The following is a 26,750-nucleotide window of genomic DNA, read 5'->3' as shown; positions in this document are numbered from 1 at the left end:
ACCAGCGTTTTTACTGCCTCTATAGACTTGTTTTCCATAAATAGAATTCTGATTTACACTGATGATAAAAATTGCAAGACTGAGTTCTTATATATAACCAGATGACCTAGTCACATATGATCAGGATAAGAGAACTGGAAACTAAGGGTAGAAAAACAAGCAAGCTGGGGTAGTTGTGAGTGAACAGAAGTGGAAACTTTAGACACCTCTCCTATAGGCCTAGGACAGTTCTTCTTGAACTTTTGTACATGGAGAAGTATCTGGAAAACTTTTCAGAACAGTTTTCTGTATGCCTAGGATAGGACCTGAGAATATGTGCCTCTAGGGAATGCTGGATTCAGATGCTGCTGCTGCCCATCTTTAGACCATATTTTGAGCAGCATTATTTTATATATAGTTATTTTGCCCCAGTCTTCTGGTTTTTAGGCTAATGACCATATGAACAAATCAGATAATGAACTGCCAATTTTCTGCTACAAGTCTTCCCCAAGAGAGAGAAAGACCCTCTGAAGTTCCAGGGGAAATTTCATTTATACTTTACCCTGTCTTCACTTAGAGAACAGCTTAATGAACATCTCCTGCCACAACAGCCTTGTGGATCCATGTGCATAAACCAATGGCTGTGGTCCTGTCACTGCCCCTTCTCAAGGATCTGAGAATGCCGGGAGTGTTTCCTCAGTCATTCGCCATCCTCTCAGTTATCTCCTCCATCCACATCCCGCGTACTATGGAATGACTTATTGATTAAGAAGAGTGGCCAGTCACCTTCCATGGCCAGTCTGAACAACAACAAACTCAGACCAATCTGAGAGACTGAAGCCCAGAAGTCCTGGAGAAAAGACTGCAGAATAGTATATTCTGATCACCAGCCCTTTGAGGTTTGCAGTGATCTGATTTGGATAAAAACCACAATAGTTTCCCCAGTTTTTGTCCTGGGGTAGAGAGTACTCTTGCCTGGAAAATCCCATGGATAGAGGAGCCTGGTAGGCTGCAGTCCATGGGGTCGCTAAGAGTCGGGCACGACTAAGCGACTTCACTTTCACTTTTCACTTTCATGCATTGGAGAAGGAAATGGCAACCCACTCCAGTGTTCTTGCCTGGAGAATCCCAGGGACAGAGGAGCCTAGTGGGCTGCCATCTATGGGGTCGCACAGAGTCGGACATGACTGAAGCGACTTAGCAGCAGCAGCAGAGAGAAGCTAATCTGCAGTGGCAGTTAGCAGAGTTTTAGACTAAATTTAGATTCTTTTCTGGCCTTGTATGCTCAACTGACCAAGACTGAACGTGACTCAGGCCTACACTGATGACACTGTGACTGATTCAGATAGAAACATCTCTCATAGCCGAGCATTCTCTCCCTGATGCCTCTCCCCTGGCCTGCCTTTCAGGGTACTGGATAATGACTATTGTCAGAGGATGTCACCTCATGCCAGGTGGATCCCTACAGCCATTCACCCAGGGGGTTTGTAGCTCAGAATGTTTTAAGGAGAGAGATTTGCTAAGGTTCAGTATTAGCTTCCAGCATCTCTTCATGAAAAACATGAAAAATCATGGTCATGGGAGCCTTAGGGAAATTCCTGCAGTGTCTTCTTCCACTATTTAGCTTCTGCAGTCGATTCCTGTTTCATGCTGGTCCTGCCCCAGGTGTGTCTGAACTGGGAGTGCTCCCTTGTGTTAGGGTATTGATACCAACCAACGAGATTTCTCCTGTGTAATTGTCAATGCTCAACTTATAATATAGCAGATTAATCATTAAAGTTTTGCTTGCTCATCAAGAATATTTAAATGAAAATAATGTTAATAATAATGTTTACTGAAGTGGACCATGTGTTTCCTAGGTGATAGGTGCTTTATGTATTACCTATTTTACTTCTCAATACAACTCAAAAAGGTGAGCATTATTTTTCAGATAAGAAAACTGAGTCTTAGAAATTAGATCATTTGTCACACACATGTTGATTGTGAAATCTATGCTTTTGCTCTCTCAACTTGCTACCTCTCTACATTGTATTTCCCACACACCATTGGAAGTGTCAAACATGTTGATAAAGCTTCTATCTTTAGTCTCCTTTCTCTATCTACTCTGAGTGATTAATCAGTTCATAATTCTTCAACTCTTCCTTCCATGCAAATAAGCATACCTTCCTCCTCTACCAAGTTCTATCTTAATAATCTTCTGATCACAGCTCCTTAGTGCTATAATGAGCATTTCTTAAAACACTGTTCCTGGAAAAAAAATTTAAATTATGTTAATAAGTATTCTGAAAAAAAAGAGAGACAGGCATTGGAAATAAAGTTAAATTAAATATGTTCACTTCCTGCAGGATTTATTAGTGTATAATCAATCTCCAAAACAGGGCCAGAGTATGTAATTTCCCAGTGGTGTTTGTCCTCGAGTGACATTTTAAGCACACAACCTTGGAGATTGCTGGTATACTGCATTGAATCAAAACTCTAGGTTTGCTAAATACAACCTGAATATCTGGTGGATATCCTAGGTTCAGCACATACAAAGTCAAATTTATCATTTTTTATTCTTATCTCTTCAGTGTGTTCGTCTGTGTTCCCTAGGCATGGTGAATAATATCACAGTGTTATTATATACTGTAGATCCAAACTTAAAACAGTATTAAAATCCCACCTGTTTCTGCTTGTACCTCATATTTTGCTAATTGTTGCCTCTGAGTATACTTTTACAAGTTATCTCACTTCCATGTCTTTGATTCCATTGTCCTGCCAATCCCTAGCTCTTTTTGACCATCATAGATCTCAATTATTGCTACTAGCCCCAAATTATCAACATATTCAAGTTCAGAGCCACCACTACCCCTGCCTACCGCCTCACCCAATCACAGTGTAGCCCACTTGCTCTCACACAATCAAGCCCTGTTTGCAGAAGAGAGAAAGGATAAAAAACTGTATGAAGATTTGATGTGGGGGCAGAAAACCAAACAGAGCTGGAGGTTAACACTCATGGGACAATGAAATGTCCTGGAGGATCAGAGAAGAGAAGGGGGATGAATGGACCAAGGTGTGGGAGTGGAGCCCTGAGGATGCAGTGAGGAGACACGACATCAGAAGGCTCCTGGGAGTGCTGGAACGTTCAAGGTTAAGAAGTAACCAAGAGTATTAATGAGTTTTTCGAGCAGTTTGGACTTACACCACCTACAGTATGTGAGAGTCACATATAGAGTCTAGAATTTCTGTCTGGCTGTGCCTCCCAAGTGTAACCCTTCTGCAGGATGTGACCACCACCAGGCTCTCCTGGCTTCCTGCTACTCTGGAAATTTTCCCACAGGACTGTCCCATGCCTAGCCTTCATTTCCATGTTCTCTCTCACCCCTCTCTCTGCCTCAGTCCAGTAAGCTAGTAAAATAGAGCTGTCACCTTTCTCTACACAGCCAGAGTCTGTCGGTGCCCTGGGACTTTGCTCTCTGCGCTCTCACGGTCCGAGCTATCCTTCTCTCTCCTTTTTCCAAATAAATGTTATTCTGTCTGTAAGACTTGTATCAAAGACTAACCTCTCCCTTAGCCCCCAGGGTACCTTCTCTGGGCTCCCTAATCTCCTGTACACCATCTATTTTGGCTTGAAACACTGTGTTTTATCTATTTATTTTTATTGGGGTATAGTTGCTCTATGGCTTCCCTCATAGCTCAGTTGGTAAAGAATCCACCTGCAATGCAGGAGATGGTGATTCAATTCCTGGGTCGGGAAGATCTGCTGGAGAAGGGATAGGCTACCCACTCCAGTATTCTTGGACTTACCTTGTGGCTCAGCTGGTAAAGAATCTGCCCACAAAGTGGGAGACCTGGGTTCAATCCCTGAGTTGGGAAAGGGAAAGGCTACCCATTCCAGTATTTTGGCCTGGAGAATTCCATGGACTATAGTCCAAGGGGTTGCAAAGAGTCAGAGATGATTGAGAGACTTTCACTTTCACAGTTGCTCTATAGTTTTGTTACTTTCCGCTCACATTTTACTGATGCTCTCTGTTTACATCTCTGTCCACCACTGGACATGAAGGACATTGAGGGCGGCACCAAGAATGTGTGGGCTCACTGCAAATCACTCAATATATGTTGCTTAACTGAATTTTACCCTGATCGTGTCATTTCCCCTGTTCCAATGCCGAGTACTATCACAGTTGCCCATTTTCCCAGAATAAAGTCCAACCTCCTGACTATGGCTTTTATCACACTGAAAATGAGGGGCCAATCCCTTCTCTTGTCTCCTCTCCATCACACATCTGTGATCCCTGAGTATGGCCATGAATTCCTGCCCTGGGACCTTTGCTCATTTGCAACTGGAATATGTCCCCATCCTTGTGTTCACCAGATTTTTCCCATGCTTTATCAAGATTGTTCCTTCCAGACACTTTTGTCTGACCATCAAACTGGAAGTGATCTCTCCTTCCTTGGTACTTTCACAGCCCTCCTCTGCACCTGTCTTCTGTCATTTGTCACACTATGACCCACAACAGAATTATTTGATGGGCCCAGCTCTTCCCCAAGACTGTGAGCACTTCAAGGATAGACAGCAAGTTTGTTTTTCTTTATGCCTCTCACAGTGTCTGGTTCAATGCTTTGTACAGATTTCATTGAAATGAATTGCTAAAAGGGATAAATTTAAAATAAGGTTATTTCGGAATTTATAATAGCTCACTTTAAAATCTCTGGGAAAGTTATTTTATGCAATGTGATTCCTTAGAAATGCCAGTTACATAAGGCATTACTTTAATCTGAAATTGATACTTTCAAGGTACAACATGGAAGGGACAAAAAGGTAATGATTCCTTAGAGTGAAAATAAAAGGAAAAAATAGCAGAGAAAGAAAAAGTTGTAAGAAACCTCAATTGCAGAAGAAGCAAGAAGAGCAGATGAAGGACACTATGGTCTTAACATGAAAATTAACAATCCAAGGTCTTAGTTTCTTTTTATTCAGGATTCACTCTTCTAGAAACCAATAGTCAAATTATATTATTATATAATTAAATTGATAGCTATGCAATGTGGAAAAGGTACAAGCCTCAACATTTCAGAGTAAAACTGTCACTGCTAATATTTTGAAGATTAAAATCTCATCCCATGAACTTTAGGAAGCCTTGTCACAGCTTACACTTTTAAAAGATTGCCAAGAACTGCCCCTCTCAGCACACACGTGGACACCCACTTGAGCCACCCACAGGACTAACTTGCCCTGGGCATTTTCATTACTCCAGTCAGCATGATTTTATCTACTTAAGAGACCTATATGGGATTAAACAAATATTTCAACTGAGTGTTTATAATAACTTAAAGATTATTGCCCATATTAGGGCAATTTGAATCAGGACTATGAGTCTTAAAGGAGGGGGAAAAAAATCTTTTAAAATGAATGCCTTTCAAATTGTTGAATTCATTGCTTGCCTACTTGTAGTATTTGGGAAATATAATTACTCATCCTTGTTCATTCACTCTGCCATCGACAATGTGATTGCCTGCAGAAGTCCAGAGGTTTGCTTCCCCTCACCCCTTACCTCCATCCCAATGGCTAGTTCATCTCTTGGTCTAGCTACCACCAAGATTCGACCAGAGCCCAGAGGTCTATAATATTCCATAGGATTATTCCAAAAGAGAAGTCTAGACGACTGGATGATAAATGCTTGAGTGTGACACTGTTCTTTATTCTGTCCTGTATGCTTGAAATAATTCATGATGAACAGTTACAAATATCCAGAAGAAGAAACCCTTCCAATGAATTACACAGGGTGCTTCAAGCTGTAGGCTTCCCTGGTAGCTTGGACGGTAAAGCGTCTGCCTACAATGAGGGAGACCCAGGTTCGATCCCTGGGTCTGAAAGATCCCCTGGAGAAGGAAATGGCAACCCACTCCAGTATTCATGCCTGGAAAATCCCATGGACCGAGGATCCTGGTGGGCTACAGTCCATGGGGTCGCAAAGAGTCGGACACGACTGAGCGACTTCTCTCTCTTCTTTAGATACATGTGTCTTTGAAATCAGAAGCTCCTGAACTTTCTAAAGTTTCTAAAGACATACTTAGACCTGGAAGCAACAGTCCTGATACTCAGTCAGGAGCAGAGGGCATGGAAGGACCACCATGAGTACCATGTCAGAATTTTCTCCAAGAATTGGTTTAATTGCTTCCTTTCCTTCTCTAAAGAAGCTATCAATTCCCATTTTACTTTCCAAAGTAAGGATCCACAAGAGTCACCAATTTAGATCCAGTGCGGACTCCTCTTCCCTAGAATTCCAGGCCCTCTACTAATTAGTCTTTTCCTACTATGATAGAGAACATGGGCCATTTTTGTTGCTGCTGTTTTTTGGCTGCCTAAGCATTCATTAACACTCCCTCCTCAGCAGTACCTTGATATCCTTTCCAAATATGTCTCTCTCATTGTGCAGTCTTGGAAGGCCGATAACTCAAAGTACCCTGTCAGCTACTAGCTGGGAATAGGTATGTTGCCAGTTGGACTCTGAATATTAATTCAGGGGAAGCAAGAGAGGAAAGACACAAGGAACTGATATACCCTACCAGTGACACCCAGGCGTCACGGCACCGGAGCTTGAGCTGCTGGGCCAGGATTGCTCTAGCTCCTGTCTGTTTCTGAATCTGACTCCTGTCCATTTTAGGAACCACCAAATAACCCTAACTAGCTTGAAAAAATTTACCTATTTCTGTATACTCATCAGAATCAGATTTGATTGTTTACAGCTGAGATGCAGTAATTCTTATACTATCGAGATGGTTCTCAAAGTGTGGCCCCAGGACCAGAAGCATGAGAGTCACCCGGGACTTGAAATGCAAGTTTTGAGGTCTCATCGCACACCTTCTGAATCAGAAGCTCTGGGAGTGGGAACCAGCAATATGTTTTTCAAGTCCTCCAGTGATTCTCACGATGGCTCATGTCTGAGATCACTGCACCGTCCAGGACAATCCCCATCTCTTTCAGCCTAGACTCTCCACTCTCCCCAGTACCATTGTCCCTGGCCAGCATCTTGCTGTCACCCTCATAACTCCTGCCTCTGGGAAGCATCTCCAGGCCTCGCTCTTAGTATAGCAAGCCGGGACCATGGCATATGGGACACGTTTGTCCAACTGATGAACCAAAGGAGAACGGTCTTCCCGCTCCTTCCCCTCTAAAGCTCACACTTCTGTGTACTCTAGAAGTATTACCTTGTTCCTGCAGCTTGTCATGACTAATTTTAGGATAATGTGACAGTAATTAATACCTTAGAGTCATACAATAACCTGCACTTTTCTAAATGCTCCCACCCACATTATGTCATCTGTTTTTCACAACAGTCCTGTGAGGCAGGGAGTACTCCACCTTTATCAGATGAGGAAAGTGTGTCAGAGAAGCCTGCTCACAGAAAATAGCTTACATGAAACAAAGCAAAGACCTGAGTGTAGATATTCTGACTCCAGGGCTCCTGTTTCATAAGCATGATTTCACTTTCATTTGAAAATTTTTGCTAAATATATGTGCCAACACAGGTGCTGGTTGTATCAATCAATAAATTAATTATTAATTAATTAATATCTAAAAATTAACTTATTTATCATCTTTTAACTTTATTACCATCTATAGACCTCATATCAGAGTGAATCAGCTGAGAGACTTTGCTAATGGGATCTGATAGAGTCCTACCTGGAGCCAATGAGGAATGGGGAAATTCCTCCCCTGTGGGTCTTTCTTTTTGAGCCAGACACGTTAATCCAAATGGAAAATTCCTCAGTGATTGTCTATGAACAGAAGCCATTGTTACTAAATGGCCACGTGTGGGATAAATCTCAGAAATATGTTTATTGCATTAGTTGATTATAGTTAACCCTCTCTACATCCTACCTTCGTTGGTTAGGTTATCTGGGCTTAATGACTATTTTGAACCTTCATTTGAACCCTTTATGTGGTTATCCCATGGTGCATCTCCTATGCGCTTGCACTGGAGAGGTGACATTTCACTGAAGTATGACAGAGGCTTTCCAATCCCACTGGTGAGTGTTGCTGCCAAACATCTCAGTGAGCGCGGAAGAAGAGAGTCTGAGCTCTCACTTCACATCAGCAGGTTGCTCATAATCTCTGAAGGTAGTACCCTCTGAATTATGAGCCATTACATAGCTCTCACCCAGCAAGAAGTGGTTAAATAACATAGCACATGGATGAGGCAATATCAGTATAAAACTTTGGAATGCCACCAGGACCTTAATTAAAATTACCTTTTTCTCTCTTTTTCTCTTTCTCCCTCTCTCTCTCTTTTTTTTTTTTTTTGGCCTCAGAAAGCCAAGGCACAAAATGTTGCTGTGAGAGCCACTCATATTAGCTGTAGGATCCTCTACTAGTGAAGGCAGATTGAGAATGCAGGGACCTGAGGCCTGAGTTTGGTCACTCAGAACAAGCAAGCCTGGATTCTGTTGATAGCCAGAAGGCTCATTTTCCCTTCTCTAACTGGATATGGGGCCTGTTTGCTCACTCTCCATAGGTGATGAGTAAGTTCAAGATGAACAAACCCCCAAGGACAATCCTTGTCCCTCCAGCGACTTTAGAATCACGGCATGTGTCTGATTTTTGTTAGTCACATACTTGGACACATAATCTAATCCACTTATTCTGTGAATACCTATTAGCTGACTATGCATTTCTTCAAACGTATATTTCATTTACTTGATAATCTTGGACTTATACCAACATCCTCTCAAAAGAATTATACAGAGTTTAGAGGCCCAAACATTTCAATATATTCATACATTTTTGGTATACTCTCTAATTGCTTGTCAAAAAATCAGGTGGGAACAACACAAGATTGTTCCCAGCACTTTCCTCTTTGCTCCTGAGCTGCATTAATCTTTATAAACCACCAGCCATTAATGCTCACAAAGAACTCACTCTATACTATTATTATCAGCAGCTACTAGAAATCATGTTATTTGTTCTCTTAATAATTGAAATCACTTTAAGATGAGTGAGAGTCATACCTTTCCATTATGAAGAATGGAGAGATAAGCTATAGATATGAATCATGAGGGTTTTGTAAAGGCCACTGGGCCTGGTATTGGGGCTTCCCTGGTGGCTCAGTTGGTACAGTCTCCCCACAGTGCAGGAGACCCAGGTTCAATCACTGGACTGGGAAGCTCCCTGGGGAAGGAAATGGCAATCCACTCCAATATTCTTGCCTGGGAAAACCTAATTCCTGCCGGTATAAGAGCAGTAACGGAGAGCTAGTTGCTGGGTTAGGGACTTAGCCCTGCTACCCCAGCTGCATGACTGACAAGGGTTTATAAAGTTCTTCTCTTCCCATTTGTGTAATGAAGCTAGTAGCATTCTTTAGCCTCCTAGGGTGCCATGGAAGATACATAAACTGGCGAAGTGAGGTAATGCCTATAAAGTAGTTGGCAGAGTGCCTGACACATACCAAGGTTCAAAAAAGTTATTAACAGTTATTCCAAAATGGACCGTTGCAGTAACAGTTCCACAATTTTATGGGGTTGTCACAAATAATCTGTTGGAATGAGTACTTCATTTTCGCTGCCAGTTTGTTTATAGAGAGTGCTAGGAAGCTGATTAATCAAAGACTCAAAATTAATTTCTGAGGAGAATCCTAAGTCTGTTAGTACTTCCTTAGCTCATTTCTCCCCCTGGAGAATGTCTTCTGAAGCCTTTTGTAGAACTATCTCCTTTTGAATTAATTGTGTGTCTGTCTTTATCTCTGATTAGACTGTAAGTTTCTGATTCATGGTGTTTGCCCAGTAGCAGGTTCTCAATAAATATTTATTTAAAAAAAAAATGAATGAATCAGTTAATCAGCGAGTGACTGAGTGAAGGAAGGTGAGCAGCCTTTTAATTTAAACAGTTATTTCAGGCGCCACAATTTCTAAAACCAGATGTTAATTCTAGCCCCAACCCAGCTGACCATTTCTACCAGACAGTTCTGTGCTTAACTGCACTCCAAGAGTGATATTTGAGCTCAATATTTAGCTTTGAAAAGCTGGGATGAAAGGAAGCATATCACAGAAGAGTGCCTGAAATAAGGTCCACTTTTCCCTTTCAGATAGATACCCTAAAATCCTTCCTGAATTAAGTGAGATTAGCAAAAAGTCACATTTCTAGACTGCATCAAGTTGTCTTGCTGCTGCTGCTGCTGCTAAGTCACTTCAGTTGTGTCCGACTCTGTGCGACCCCATAGATGGCAGCCCACCAGGCTCCCCCGTTGCTGGGATTCTCCAGGCAAGAACACTGGAGTGGGTTGCCATTTCCTTCTCCAATGTATGAAAGTGAAAAGTGAAAGTGAAGTCGTTCAGTCGTGTCCAACTCTTAGCGACCCCATGGACTGCAGCCTACCAGGCTCCTCTGTCCATAGGATTTTCCAGGCAAGAGTACTGGAGTGGGATGTCATTGCCTTCTCCGTCAAGTTGTCCTAGAATTGCTTTTATTGAATACAAGGGAGGTAGTATAGCATGATGCTAATGACTTAGTTTGGGAAGATTTTATTTAAAAAAAAGTTGCCCTATGGAGTTTTTCAATATACTCACTGTCAGATTATTGTTAAAGACATTTATTATTGTACTAGAGAATATGTCTTTCTGTAATTTCTGTATCAGGAATATTGGCACTTCCACTGAGCATCGGACTTGCTTTTACTCCATGGATTCTGTGCTTCTATTAATAGTTATTTTGACTATCAGAAAGGCTGGAGCCAAGTCCTCTATACCTTGTCTCTAGAAAGTGATAATGTAGGATGTCAGGGCATGAGCTGTATGAACCAACCTTCACACCTGCTTCCCTACCCTTAACTCCTTCTTAATGTATCTTTCAAGTTCTTATTTTAGTGACTTCTAGTTCAATTTATTTACCTTTTCAATCTACCCTAAATTCTTTCTGAAATGCATCAATACCAAATTAAACAACAAATCATCAGAAAAGTATCAATAATAAAACTGATTCTATAAAAGTGCCCTGGGCAGTTCTCCCAGCATCGGTACCACTGACTAGAGATATACCATAGATTGGAAGAATCAATATTGTCAAAATTACTATACTACCCAAAGCAATTTATAGGTGGAATGCAATGCCTATCAAATTACCAATGGCATTTTTCATAGAATTAGAACTAACAATTTGTATGGAAACACAAAAGCCCCCAAATAGCCAAAGCAGTATTAAAAATACAGCTAGAGGAATCAGGCTTCCAGCTATCCTACAAAGCTACAGTAATCAAAACAGTTTGGTACTGGCACAATAACAAATACAGATCAATGTAACGGGACATAAAGGCCAGAGATAAACCTATGCACCTATGGTCCTGGGTGTTCATTGGAGGGACTGATGTTGAAGCTGAAGCTCCAATACTTTGGCCACCTGATGTGGAGAGCTGACTCATTTGAAAAGACCCTGATGCTGGGAAAGATTGAGGGTAGGAGGGGAAGGGGACAACAGAGGATGAGATGGTTGGATGGCATCACTGACTCAGTGGACATGGGTTTGGGTGGACTCTAGGAGTTGGTGATGGACAGGGAGGTCTGGCATGCTGTGGTTCATGGGGTTACAAAGAGTCGGACATGACTGAGAGACTGAACTGAACTGAACGGAACTGACCTATGGTCAACTGATATATGACAAAGGAGGCGAGAATATACAATGGAGAAAAGACAGTCTCTTCAGTAAGTGGTGCTAGGAAAATTGGACAGCTACATGTAAACAAATGAAATTAGAGCATTTTCCAACACCATACACAAAAATAAACTCAATATGAATTAAAGTCTTCAATGTAAGGCTGAATACTATAAAATGCTTAAAGGAAAATATAGGCAGAATACTCTCTGACATAAATCACAGGAATATCTTTTTTCAATCCACTTCTTATAGTAATGAAAACAGAAACAAAAACAAACAAATGGGACCTAATTAAACTTAAAAGCTTTTGCACAGCAAAGAAAACCTTAAAGAAACCAAAAGACAACACATGGAAGGGGAGAAAATATTTGCAAAGAAAGTGACTGACAAGAGATTATTCTCCAAAATCTCCAAAAGCTCATGCAGTTCTACATCCAAAAAAAAAAAAAAAAACCAAAATCAAATCCAAAAGTGGGCAGAAGATCTAAATAGACTTGACATTTCTCCACAGACGACATACAAATGGCCAAAAAGCACATGAAAAGATGCTCAACATCACTAATTATGAGAGAAATGCAAATCAAAACCACAATGACTTATCACCTCACACTGGTCAGAATGGTCATCATAAAAAAATCAACAAACAATGAATGCTGAAGAGGATTTGGAGAAAAGGGAACCCTCCTACACTGTTGGTAAGAATGTAGATTGGTGCAGCCACTCTGGAGAACAGTATGGAGGTTCCTTAAAAAAGTTAATATAGAACACCATATGACCCAGCAAGCCCATTCCTGGGCATAAATCTCAACATGCAATCTCAATGTTCATTGCAGCACTATTTACAACACCTGTGACATAGTAGTAACCTAAATGCCCATCAAAAGCAGAATGGATAAAGAAGACGTGGTACATATATACAATGGAATGTTTCTCAGCCATTAAAAGGAACACATTTGAATCATTTCTAACGAGGTGGATGAACCTAGAGCCTATTATACAGAGTGAAGTAAGTCAGAAAGGAAAAAACAAATATATACTAATGCATATATATGGATCTAGAAAGATGGTACTGATGAAATTATTTGCAGGGCAGCAATGGAAATACAGACATAGAGAACAGACTTATGGACATGTGAGTAGGGGGAAGGAGAGGATGGGATGCATGGAAAGAGTGACATGGAAACTTATGTCCCATATGTAAAATAGATAGCCAATGGGAATTTGCTGTATGACTCAGGGACCTCAAACCAAGGCTCTGTAACAACCTAGAGGGGTGGGATGGAGGGAAGAAGGAGGGAGGTTCAAGAGAGAAGGGACATATGCATCCCTATGGCTGATTCACATTGAAGTTTGGCAGAAACCAACACACACACAAAGATAAACTTTCTAAAATGTGAAAGAATAAAAAAAGAAGATGTAGTACATATAGAATATTACTATAATATTAGAATATTATAATACAATAGTAGAATATTACAATAGAATATTACTCAGCCATAAAAGAACAAAATAATGCCATTTGCAACAACAAGGATGGAGCTAGAGTGAAGTCAGTGAGACAGACAAATATCATATGATATAGCTTATATGTAGAATCTGAAAAAAATACAATATAAATGAACTTATTTACAAAACAAATATATTCACAGATGTAGAAAACAAACTCTTGGTTACCAAGGGGGAAAGCAGGGAGGGTTAAATTTGGAGACAGAGATTGACATATACACACTGCTGTGTATAAAATAGATAACTAATAAGAACCTATAGTACAGCACAGCGAACTCTACTCCCTACACTGTAATGACCAATATGGGCAAAGAATCTTTAAAAAAAGTGGTTATATGTATATGTATAATGGATTCATGTAGCTGTACAGTAGAAATTAACACAATATTGTAAATCAACTATACTCCAATAAAAGTTTTAAAAAGAAGCCTTAAGAGAATTAATAAGATTGATTCCATAAAAGCATCCTGGGCAGTTTTTTCAGAACTGGTTCCATGGACTACAGAATCAGTTACATGAGTCTTACTTAAAACTCTCACAGGCTGCTCATTGACGGCAACAGAGTAAATAGCTATCATGGCAAGTAAGGACCTCAGCCAGGTCCCTACAATTTTCCCTTTGCCAGCTTCATCTCCTGACCTATTCCTCCATCCCTTCCCTTTGAGTATCTTGATACTCAAAGACAGTGCTGATTTGAGGGTTTGGAATTCACTGACTTTACCTACAGGCCTCCATCTCTTCACGAATTAAGCTCTTGCCCCTACTTCAACCTCTACTGGCCTTTCAACAAGCTTTACACAAGTCCCCGGGTAAGAATCTCTGCTGACTCCTCAGACAGAAACTCACCTTCCCTCTAGTCTGCATTCTATGGATATCTCTTTTAGCCTTTATTCTACTCCATTAGTTGAGTCCTCAAGTTCTAGAACTTGACTTTATTCACACACAGTTCTTGACACAAATAGCTGTTCAATAGATGCCTTGTGGAGTGATTGGACAAGTAAATGAGAGAACATATCTGTCTGTAGATGATGGCTGCTTTTTAATGTTAATTTTTAAAAATGAAACAACAACAAATCATTTCCCTCTAGTTAACAGCAAATGATCTAGAAACACCAAGAAATTCTTTATAACTTTATCCTATTTTCAAAAGGGAAAAATAATAATCAAATAAAAATTTATATCTTAAATAAATATAGCCTGGCATTTATGAATATTCAGCTTTATCTCTTCTCTTGATATAATTTATACTGTTATTAAACATTAACTATAATGTTTAATTTAACCATACTTATTTATTTATACTCTAATTTCACAAAGAATTTGAGATGGTCTATAAAAATACAAGGATGAAATAGTTGAATTTTTTAAAGCATATAAATAACCATAATTGAGAAAATATATATTGAAATAAAATAGCAATAAAAGAAGAAAAAATAGAGTATTTGTGTTTAAGTCCTGAATTTCCTTACAGTACAGTTACAACAGAAATATAGCTTTGGTCTTCTGAATGGTCAAAGGCAAAACAGGGAAAATAATCAACTAGTTCTTATGGTATTAGGGGGAGGAGAGGTTATTACTTATTTTCTAATGAGTTAATTCTGAAATGAGTTTTTGTTGGATTTCATATAGAGGATATTGAGAGATATAGTGAAAGGGAAAAACCCATCAAAAATATCAGATCAGCAAGTATATTAATAGATTTTATATGACTGTTTCTATAATTTCCATTAAATGAAGCCAAGGGCATAACATGCAAATAGTTAATCTTTACTCATTGTAACTATAGCTGGTTGGAGTGCATATTTTTTTAATCCCCAGCTATTTATAATAACACAAAAAGCAAATTCAACTGCATTCAAAGGCCAAGTAAGTAATGCAAGAGAGGGAAGATGGCCAGGACAAGTCATATGAATCTGGAAAGTGCATGATTTACATAAAAGTGAGAATAAAGCCCAAGTTGGCCAAATTATCCAATTTTTCCGAAGATGAAAATCCAAATTTTTAGTGAAATTTTTTTCATAAATTTAGGCAATTATTTCAAATAAAATAGAATGCTCTGTATGGCAAACAAAGCACATTTATAGGCATCCTAAATAAGAACTTGATAGTGAATTTTAAATTTAGACATCTATTTCATTACCTCTATCCTATAATTTTGAAGTGTTTATTACAGAGGACATGACTGTGTGATTACACATGAGGGGAGTTAGCTTGTTTTTATGGTTGCTGTTTCAGTTACTTTGATTTTATTAGTTAGGATACAACTAGTATTGTAACAGAGAGCCCAGAATTTTGGTGACTTAACACAACAGAAGTTTATTCCCTGCTCATTCTGCTGCTGCTAAGTCACTTCAGTCATGTCTGACTTTGTGTGACCCCATAGATGGCAGCCCACCAGGCTCCCCCGTCCCTGGGATTTTCCAGGCAAGAGTACTGGAGTGGGTTGCCATTGCCTTCTCCAGCTCATTCTAGTGATAGTCTATTTTGAAAGGTCTTGTTGGTGGGCAGGTTCTGTTCATTCATCATAACTCAGTGTCATTCAAGACTGAAGGCACCTCTGTCATCTTTGACATGTAGATTTCCAGTTACTTTGGGATCCTCTCTATTTCCATTGACAGAGAAGAGACTGTGGATGTGTTTGCTTGGAAGGTATAACAGGCCATATCTGGAAGTGAAGAACCTAACCTCTACTTGTATTCCATTGCCTAGAACTCAGTCATGAGGCCACACTAACTGCAAGGAATTCTGGGAAAGGTAGTTTAATTGTGCATGCAAGAAGAAGAGGAGAGAGTGGATTTTGATGAATGGATATTAGATTCTGCTGCACTAGTAATTTAAGTCATTCATCTCATCTTATATCTATAGGTATCCAGAACATGATCCCAGAGTGAGTGACATTAGAAATTGATTTATAAAAATTATCATGATAATTATTATTATTAAACCAAGTAAAACTTGAGATTAAAATTTATGCAATAAATTCCAGAGAATCAAAAGGTATGAAAGAGAACATAATTATCCCTCTACATCTAGTTCCATGACATTCAATGGACAAAAAAAAAATATCAAATTGCTTTAAAAAAAAAAAATGGGGAGGAGGAGCCAAGATGGCGGAGGAGTAGGACGGGGAGAACACTTTCTCCCCCACAAATTCATCAAAAGAGCATTTAAACGTCAAGTAAATTCCACAAAACAACTTCTGAATGCCGGCAGAGGACATCAGGCACCCAGAAAAGCAACCCAACTCTTCGAAAGGAGGTAGGAAAAAATATTAAAAACAAAAAAAAAGAGACAAAAGAGGGAGGGACGGAGTTCCGTCCCGGGAAGGGAATCTTAAAAAGAGAGAAGTTTCCAAACATCAGGAAACCTTCTCACTGCCAAATCTGTGCCGAGCTTTGGAAGCACAGAGGGCAACATAACAGGGAGAAAAAATAAATAAACAATTTAAAACTCGCAGATTGCGAGCCCTACGGTAACTCCCCCAGCAGAGAAACAGCGCAGACGCCTGCATCCGCCATTAGCAAACCGGGGCTGGGCAGGGAGGCGCGGCGTGGGCTGCATCGCTGAGAGTAAGAATCTGGCCTGAATACCCTGAGTGCTATCTGAGCGAAATAATTTGGGCTAGCAAACCAGACTGTGGGATACCTACCACGCGAAAAGCCAGCCCTAACCTAAGACCGCCAGGCCCGCGCACGGAACAAAGGACTGAACAGAGATAGCCGGCTGCAGACCTTCCCCCTCCGGTGACAGGCAGCCAGAGCCGGAAGGGGGCAATCGCAGCCCCAGAGAGACATTATCTATAAAATTGTAAGCAGGCTTCTTTGCTAACTAAAACTTCTTGGGGGTCTGGACGGTCAACATCTGCCTGAGAAGGTGCGCCGGTTTTACATCCAGATAACCGAGTGGCAGGGAGGCGATAAGTCGCAGCATTGGCGCTCGCCTGGGAAGAGCAAATTGGCGCTCGGACCTGGGAAGAGCACAAAACGCAGGCCCAACTGAGTCTGCGCCTCTGAGGACTACCCGAGTGCCTGAACCTGAGCGGCTTGGACCTGGGAGGTGCATGCAGCCCAGGGCCAGCCTCGGATTGTTCCCAGCGGAACAACCTAGAGTCCGAGCAGAGTGGACAGGGAGGCTACATGCGCCGTGAGCAGGGGCAGACCCAGGGTGGCTGAGGCACTGCGAGCCCACGCCAGTGTTATTTGTCTGCAGCATCCCTCCCTCCCTCCCCACAGCGCGACTGAACAAGTAAGCCTAAAAAAAAAAAAAAAAAAAAAGTGTCCTCCACCGTGCCCTTTGAGTCAGGGCGGAAACCAGATACTGAAGAGACTAGCAAACAGAAGAAGATATAACAGAGGGAAACGCCTTGGAAGCTACAGGCAATAGATCAAAACCCTGTGGTTACTACGGACTACATAGGAAGGGGCCTATAGATCTTGAGAAATATAAATCTGACCAAGGAACTAGCCAAAAATGAACTGAACCCACAACACCCACAAAAAAAAAAAAAAAAAAGTCCTAGATATATTTTTATTATTTTTACGATCATTCTTTCTTTTTTTTTTAATTAAAAAAAAAAATTTTAAGTCCTCTATTGTTCCTTTAATTTTCACTTTTATAACCTATTACTTTGCAAAAAAAAAAAAAAAAGACCCTATTTTTTTCTTCTTCAGCAAACTTCATATATATATATTTTATAATTTTTTGACCTTGTTTTTTTTGTTTGTTTGTTTTTGTTTTTTTCTTCTTTTCTTTAACATTGTATTTTTGAAATTCCAAACTCTACTCTAGATTTTTAATTTTCGCTTTTTGGTATATGTTATCAATTTTGTACCTATAGTTTTTTTTTATATAATTTCTGTGACTTTTTTTTTTTTCTTCTTCTCTGTTTCTTTCTCTTCTTCCTTTATATAACATTGTATATCTGAAATTCCAAACTTTACTCTAGATTTTTAATTTATGCTTTTTGGTATTTGATACCAATTTTGTACCTGTATTTTCTTTATAATTTTTGTGACATTGTTCGTATTTGTTTGTTTGTTTTCTCTCTTTATTTTTCTTCTTCTTTTTTTTTTTTTTTAACATTGTATTTTTGAAATTCCAAACTCTACTCTAGATTTTTAATTTTTGCTTTCTGGTATTAGTTATCAATTTTGTACCTGTACTTTCTTTATAATTTTCGCGACCTTGTTTGTTTTTGTTTGTTCGTTTTTTCTCTCTTTCTTTTCCTTCTTCTTTTCTTTAACATCGTATTTTTGAAATTCCAAACTCTACTCTAGATTTTTAATTTTCGCTTTCTGGTATTAGTTATCAATTTTGTACCTGTACTTTCTTTATAATTTTCGCGACCTTGTTTGTTTTCGTTTGTTCGTTCTTTCTCTCTTTCTTTTCCTTCTTCTTTTCTTTAACATCGTATTTTTGAAATTCCAAACTCTACTCTAGATTTTTAATTTTTGCTTTTATGTATTTGTTACCAATTTTGTACCTTTAAGGACCCAATCTTCAGGACCCATTTTTCACTAGGGAGTGAGATTACTGGCTTGACTGCTCTCTCTCCCTTTGGACCCTCCTTTTTCTCCACCAGGTCGCCTGTGTCTCCTCCCTAACCCCTCTCTACTCTACCCAACTCTGTGAATTTCTGTGTGTTCCAGACGGTGGAGAACACTTAGGGAACTGATTACTGGCTGGATCTGTCTCCCTCCTTTTCATTCCCCCCTTTTATCCTTCTGGCCACCTCTGTTACCTTCCTCCTTCTTCTCTTCTCTGTATAACCCCGTGAACATCTCTGAGTGGTCCAGTTGTGGAGTGCACATAAGGAAGTGACTACTGGCTAGCCCACTCTCTCCACTATTGATTCACCTCATCTCATTTGGGTCACCTCTAACTCCCTCCTCCCTCTTCTCTTCTCCATGTAACCCTGTGAACCTCTCTGAGTGACCCTCACTGTAGAGAAACTTATCATCTTTAATGTAGATGTTTTATCAATGGTGCTGTATAGAAGGAGAAGTTTTGAAACTACTGTAAAAATAAGACCGATAATCGGAAGCAGGAGACTTAAGTCCAAACCCTGACTCCAGGGAACTCCTGACTCCAAGGAACATTCATTCACAGGAGCTCATCAAATGCCTCCATACCGACACTGAAACCAAGCACCACACAAGGGCCAATAAGTTCCAGGGCAAGACATACCAAGCAAATTCTCCAGCAACAAAGGAACACAGCCCTGAGCTTCAAGATACAGGCTGCCCAAAGTCACCCCAAAACTATAGACATCTCATAACTCATTACTGGACATTTCATTGCACTCCAGAGAGAAGAAATACAGCTCCACCCACCAGAACACCGACACAAGCTTCCCTAACCAGGAAACCTTGACAAACCACCTGTACAAACCCACACACAGCGAGGAAACACCACAATAAAGAGAACTCCACAAACTGCCAGAATACAGAAAGGACACCCCAAACTCAGCAATTTAAACAAGATGAAGAGACAGAGGAATACTCAGCAGATAAAGGAACAGGATAAATGCCCACCAAACCAAACAAAAGAGGAAGAGATAGGGAATCTACCTGATAAAGAATTCCGAATAATGATAGTGAAATTGATCCAAAATCTTGAAACTAAAATGGAATCACAGATAAATAGCCTGGAGACAAGGATTGAGAAGATGCAAGAAAGGTTTAACAAGGACCTAGAAGAAATAAAAAAGAGTCAATATATAATGAATAATGCAATAAGTGAAATTAAAAACACTCTGGAGGCAACAAATAGTAGAATAACAGAGGCAGAAGACAGGATTAGTGAATTAGAAGATAGAATGGTAGAAATAAATGAATCAGAGAGGATAAAAGAAAAACGAATTAAAAGAAATGAGGACAATCTCAGAGACCTCCAGGACAATATTAAACGCTACAACATTCGAATCATAGGGGTTCCAGAAGAAGAAGACAAAAAGAAAGACCATGAGAAAATACTTGAGGAGATAATAGTGGAAAACTTCCCTAAAATGGGGAAGGAAATAATCACCCAAGTCCAAGAAACCCAGAGAGTACCAAACAGGATAAACCCAAGGAGAAACACCCCAAGACACATATTAATCAAATTAACAAAGATCAAACACAAAGAACAAATATTAAAAGCAGCAAGGGAAAAACAACAAATAACACACAAGGGAATTCCCATAAGGATAACAGCTGATCTTTCAATAGAAACTCTTCAAGCCAGGAGGGAATGGCAAGACATACTTAAAATGATGAAAGAAAATAACCTACAGCCCAGATTATTGTACCCAGCAAGGATCTCATTCAAGTATGAAGGAGAAATCAAAAGCTTTTCAGACAAGCAAAAGCTGAGAGAATTCTGCACCACCAAACCAGCTCTCCAACAAATACTAAAGGATATTCTCTAGACAGGAAACACAAAAATGGTGTATAAACTCGAACCCAAAACAATAAAGTAAATGGCAACGGGAACATACTTATCAGTAATTACCTTAAACGTAAATGGGTTGAATGCCCCAACCAAAAGACAAAGACTGGCTGAATGGATACAAAAACAAGACCCCTACATATGTTGTCTACAAGAGACCCACCTCAAAACAGGGGACACATACAGACTGAAAGTGAAGGGCTGGAAAAAGATTTTCCATGCAAATAGGGACCAAAAGAAAGCAGGAGTAGCAATACTCATATCAGATAAAATAGACTTTAAAACAAAGGCTGTGAAAAGAGACAAAAAAGGTCACTACATAATGATCAAAGGTTCAATCCAAGAAGAAGATATAACAATTATAAATATATATGCACCCAACACGGGAGCACCACAGTACGTAAGACAAATGCTAACAAGTATGAAAGGAGAAATTAACAATAACACAATAATAGTGGGAGACTTTAATACTCCACTTACACCTATGGATAGATCAACTAAACAGAAAATTAACAAGGAAACACAAACTTTAAACGATACAATAGACCAGCTAGACCTAATTGATATCTATAGGTCATTTCATCCCAAAACAATGAATTTCACCTTTTTCTCAAGCGCACATGGAACCTTCTCCAGGATAGATCACATCCTGGGCCATAAAGCTAGCCTTGGTAAATTCAAAAAGATAGAAATCATTCCAAGCATTTTTTCTGACCACAATGCAGTAAGATTAGATCTCAATTACAGGAGAAAAACTATTAAAAATTCCAACATATGGAGGCTGAACAACACGCTGCTGAATAACCAACAAATCACAGAAGAAATCAAAAAAGAAATCAAAATTTACATAGAAACGAATGAAAATGAAAACACAACAACCCAAAACCTGTGGGACACGGTAAAAGCAGTCCTAAGGGGAAAGTTCATAGCAATACAGGCACACCTCAAGAAACAAGAAAAAAGTCAAATAAATAACCTAACTCTACACCTAAAGCAACTAGAAAAGGAAGAAATGAAGAACCCCAGGGTTAGTAGAAGGAAAGAAATCTTAAAAATTAGAGCAGAAATAAATGCAAAAGAAACAAAAGAGACCATAGCAAAAATCAACAAAACCAAAAGCTGGTTCTTTGAAAGGATAAATAAATTGACAAACCATTAGCCAGACTCATCAAGAAACAAAGGGAGAAAAATCAAATCAACAAAATTAGAAACGAAAATGGAGAGATCACAACAGACAACACAGAAATACAAAGGATCATAAAAGAGTACTATCAACAATTATATGCCAATAAAATGGACAACGTGGAAGAAATGGACAAATTCTTAGAAAAGTACAACTTTCCAAAACTGGACCAGGAAGAAATAGAAAATCTTAACAGACCCATCACAAGCATGGAAATTGAAACTGTAATCAAAAATCTTCCAGCAAACAAAAGCCCCGGTCCAGACGGCTTCACAGCTGAATTCTACCAAAAATTTAGAGAAGAGCTAACACCTATCCTGCTCAAACTCTTCCAGAAAATTGTAGAGGAAGGTAAACTTCCAAACTCATTCTATGAGGCCACCATCACCCTAATACCAAAACCTGACAAAGATCCCACAAAAAAAGAAAACTACAGGCCAATATCACTGATGAACATAGATGCAAAAATCCTTAACAAAATTCTAGCAATCAGAATCCAACAACACATTAAAAAGATCATACACCATGATCAAGTGGGCTTTATCCCAGGGATGCAAGGATTCTTCAATATCCGCAAATCAATCAATGTAATACACCACATTAACAAATTGAAAAATAAAAACCATATGATTATCTCAATAGATGCAGAGAAAGCCTTTGACAAAATTCAACATCCATTTATGATAAAAACTCTCCAGAAAGCAGGAATAGAAGGAACATACCTCAACATAATAAAAGCTATATATGACAAACCCACTGCAAACATTATCCTCAATGGTGAAAAATTGAAAGCATTTCCTCTAAAGTCAGGAACAAGACAAGGGTGCCCACTTTCACCATTACTATTCAACATAGTTTTGGAAATTTTGGCCACAGCAATCAGAGCAGAAAAAGAAATAAAAGGAATCCAAATCGGAAAAGAAGAAGTAAAACTCTCACTATTTGCAGATGACATGATCCTCTACATAGAAAACCCTAAAGAGTCCACCAGAAAATTACTAGAAATAATCAATGACTACAGTAAAGTTGCAGGATATAAAATCAACACACAGAAATCCCTTGCATTCCTATACACTAATAATGAGAAAACAGAAAGAGAAATTAAGGAAACAATTCCATTCACCATTGCAACAGAAAGAATAAAATACTTAGGAATATATCTACCTAAAGAAACTAAAGACCTATATATAGAAAACTATAAAACACTGGTGAAAGAAATCAAAGAGGACACTAATAGATGGAGAAATATACCATGTTCATGGATTGGAAGAATCAATATAGTGAAAATGAGTATACTACCCAAAGCAATTTATAGATTCAACGCAATCCCTATCAAGCTACCAACAGTATTCTTCACAGAGCTAGAACAAATAATTTCACAATTTGTATGGAAATACAAAAAACCTCGAATAGCCAAAGCGATCTTGAGAAAGAAGAATGGAACTGGAGGAATCAACCTACCTGACTTCAGGCTCTACTACAAAGCCACAGTTATCAAGACAGTATGGTACTGGCACAAAGACAGAAATATTGATCAATGGAACAAAATAGAAAGCCCAGAGATAAATCCACGCACATATGGACACCTTATCTTCGACAAAGGAGGCAAGAATATACAATGGATTAAAGACAATCTCTTTAACAAGTGGTGCTGGGAAATCTGGTCAACCACTTGTAAAAGAATGAAACTGGACCACTTTCTAACACCATACACAAAAATAAACTCAAAATGGATTAAAGATCTAAATGTAAGACCAGAAACTATAAAACTCCTAGAGGAGAACATAGGCAAAACACTCTCCGACATACATCACAGCAGGATCCTCTATGACCCACCTCCCAGAATATTGGAAATAAAAACAAAAATAAACAAATGGGACCTAATTAACCTTAAAAGCTTCTGCACATCAAAGGAAACTATTAGCAAGGTGAAAAGACAGCCTTCAGAATGGGAGAAAATAATAGCAAATGAAGCAACCGACAAACAACTAATCTCAAAAATATACAAGCAACTCCTACAGCTCAACTCCAGAAAAATAAACGACCCAATCAAAAAATGGGCCAAAGAACTAAATAGACATTTCTCCAAAGAAGACATACAGATGGCTAACAAACACATGAAAAGATGCTCAACATCACTCATTATCAGAGAAATGCAAATCAAAACCACTATGAGGTACCATTTCACACCAGTCAGAATGGCTGCGATCCAAAAGTCTACAAATAATAAATGCTGGAGAGGGTGTGGAGAAAAGGGAACCCTCTTACACTGTTGGTGGGAATGCAAACTAGTACAGCCACTATGGAGAACAGTGTGGAGATTCCTTAAAAAACTGGAAATAGAACTGCCTTATGATCCAGCAATCCCACTGCTGGGCATACACACTGAGGAAACCAGAAGGGAAAGAGACACGTGTACCCCAATGTTCATCGCAGCACTGTTTATAATAGCCAAGACATGGAAGCAACCTAGATGTCCATCAGCAGATGAATGGATAAGAAAGCTGTGGTACATATACACAATGGAGTATTACTCAGCCATTAAAAAGAATACATTTGAATCAGTTCTAATGAGGTGGATGAAACTGGAGCCTATTATACAGAGTGAAGTAAGCCAGAAGGAAAAACATAAATACAGTATTCTAACGCATATATATGGAATTTAGAAAGATGGTAACAATAACCCTGTGTACGAGACAGCAAAAGAGACACTGATGTATAGAACAGTCTTATGGACTCTGTGGGAGAGGGAGAGGGTGGGAAGATTTGGGAGAATGACATTGTAACATATAAAATATCATGTAAGAAACGAGTTCCCAGTCCAGGTTCGATGCACGATACTGGATGCTTGGGGCTAGTGCACTGGGACGACCCAGAGGGATGGTATGGGGAGGGAGGAGGGAGGAGGGTTCAGGATGGGGAACACATGTATACCTGTGGTGGATTCATTTTGATATTTGGCAAAACTAATACAATTATGTAAAGTTTAAAAATAAAATAAAATAAAAAAAAAAAAAAAGATTTAGTGATGCTTAAACTGCAGACATATAATTTTGTGTGAAAATTTTCAAACACAAAAGTGTATGAAAGAGTATATATAAAATAAAATTTTATAAAAATATGGAAAAAAAAAAATGTATATATGTATCTGCCAAGGCCTCCTTTTGTCATTATTAGCAGGAAATTTGGTCTCAGACATTCGGCAGGAAGACTGGTCTCTCCTGCTCAGAGTCTGCATAGGAACCCCAGAGGTTTTACCATCCCAAGATTGAGGGGCACAATTTTCTAGTTAAGTGTGGCTGCTGTTCCCTCTACTCCACACCCATGACTATTGGCCCTTCAAGGACCATGGCCCTTTTGTTCAGTGCTAAGCCTTACCATAAAATTTGTGGGGGCTTCTGGTCTATATAGAGCAGTCAGAATTCAGCCTCTTTTAACATACATACCTATTTGAGTTCTTACTAACCAAAGAACTTGGGTAGAAATGGAGTATGGTCCCTGTCATCTGAAGAACCCCCAGTACCCCCATCCTCTTTATTTTGAATGAGCCAGCTTCCTCCCCTTGAGTTTGTTTACATTCTTTTCCTTCTCAAGACAATGCACACCACCCCCACCCCCTACTTATTTTTAGGTTCTTACATTAGTGAGGCCAGGACTCTCAACCACAGACAGGCTTTCCAGATGCTCAACACTCCATCAGCAAATGTTAATTTCCTCTCCTTGCCTGAGAGAGCAAGTGGGTGGTGTCAGTGTTGAAGTAGAGGCAACTGCCCTTCATGATGGTGAAGTTTCCAGTTTGGATTTGTTTGAAATTTAAGGGATTATCTAACAAGTTAGGTAGAAATGTGTGCTTTGATAGTTGAGGAAAAATAGGATATATTTTGCAGTTAATGTGAAGTATGAAATTATTAAGTAAAATAAAACCTAAGCTGTTAACTTTAGCTGAATTAGCATTGAAATTGATTTTGACCAGTCATATGTTAGATAGCTTCTAATCCCCAATGATCAGTCTATCATCACTACCAGTTTACTAGGCAGTAACATTCATAAGAGGAAATGTGAGCTCTCACACCAGTGATCATAAGGTATAAGAGTCATTGTCAAGGTCTGAGAAGAAGAAGAGATGGGGGAAAAGACCTCTATACCTGCCTCAATCTCTTCTTCACAATACCCACACACCCACACATCCACCCCTGCCCCAGAAAACTGGGCAAGTTGAATAAATGTTTAAGAAATGCTTGAACATCAACTGCTTGTATCAGACATTTTTCCCTCTGAACATTCTAGACAGACAGTGGGGTGAGAGGCCTGCTCTCCTGGCTCGTGAGCTGGGTGACCTTGAGCAGATTGTTTGATTTTCTGAGGCTCAAGTTCCACAACTTCAAAATGATGATAATGTGTATTTAGTTCACATGGTTGTCATGAGCATTAAATGAGAACACTTATCAAGTTCTTAGACCAGTACACGCACACAGTACACTTACCTAAGTGCTAGCTATCTAATACAACAAAACAACAACAAACCCAGCAAACATCCCTACAACTCTGTTCACTGCTAACTTTAATAGCATCCTTGGTAAGAGAATGTTCTGAGAATTCTGCATCATGGTCATCTGTGAAATAGGATAATCCTAGATCCTACCTCAGTAGGGCTATTGTGAGGACCAGTAGGGATGATACAGGTAAAGAAGACAGCGCTTGGGACAAAGCCAGCCCTCATTAATCTTGACATTAATTTCACTGTTGCTACCTTATCTTGATCATCATTTGCAATAAATGCTTGGACATTTCTCTGACAGTGTGAAAGCATCTAGTTTTCAGTATTTGATTGCCTTTTATTGAGTTTGACTCTTAATTACTCCCTGTCTTCACAATAAATATATGTCCCTGTTGAACCTAAAAAAGTGCTTATTGTTATAAGTACTTATTCTTTTTGCACACGAGGAGAGCATGAAGAACACTGTCTACATCTGCCAAAGGAGACACAGAGGAATAACATGGGTATTTTTGCTCCGAGTCACCTGAGTA

The 26,750-nt window shown here is 39.3% G+C and overlaps 1 protein-coding gene and 1 long non-coding RNA gene across 6 annotated transcripts in view; one reads left to right on the top strand and one right to left on the bottom strand.

Moving 5' to 3' along the window:
- CCDC192 (coiled-coil domain containing 192) overlaps positions 1–26,750 on the top strand; it is a 231,702-nt gene that overhangs the window by 70,454 nt on the left and 134,498 nt on the right. The gene's annotated exons all lie outside the window — the stretch shown is intronic.
- LOC107132618 (uncharacterized) overlaps positions 1–26,750 on the bottom strand; it is a 310,093-nt gene that overhangs the window by 272,399 nt on the left and 10,944 nt on the right. The gene's annotated exons all lie outside the window — the stretch shown is intronic.

The sequence above is a fragment of the Bos taurus genome, chromosome 7 (genome assembly GCF_002263795.3).
Source record: "Bos taurus isolate L1 Dominette 01449 registration number 42190680 breed Hereford chromosome 7, ARS-UCD2.0, whole genome shotgun sequence".
NCBI lineage: Eukaryota > Metazoa > Chordata > Mammalia > Artiodactyla > Bovidae > Bos > Bos taurus.
Note: the sequence above shows the minus strand (reverse complement) of the source record. Positions and strands in the feature narration are given on the sequence as shown.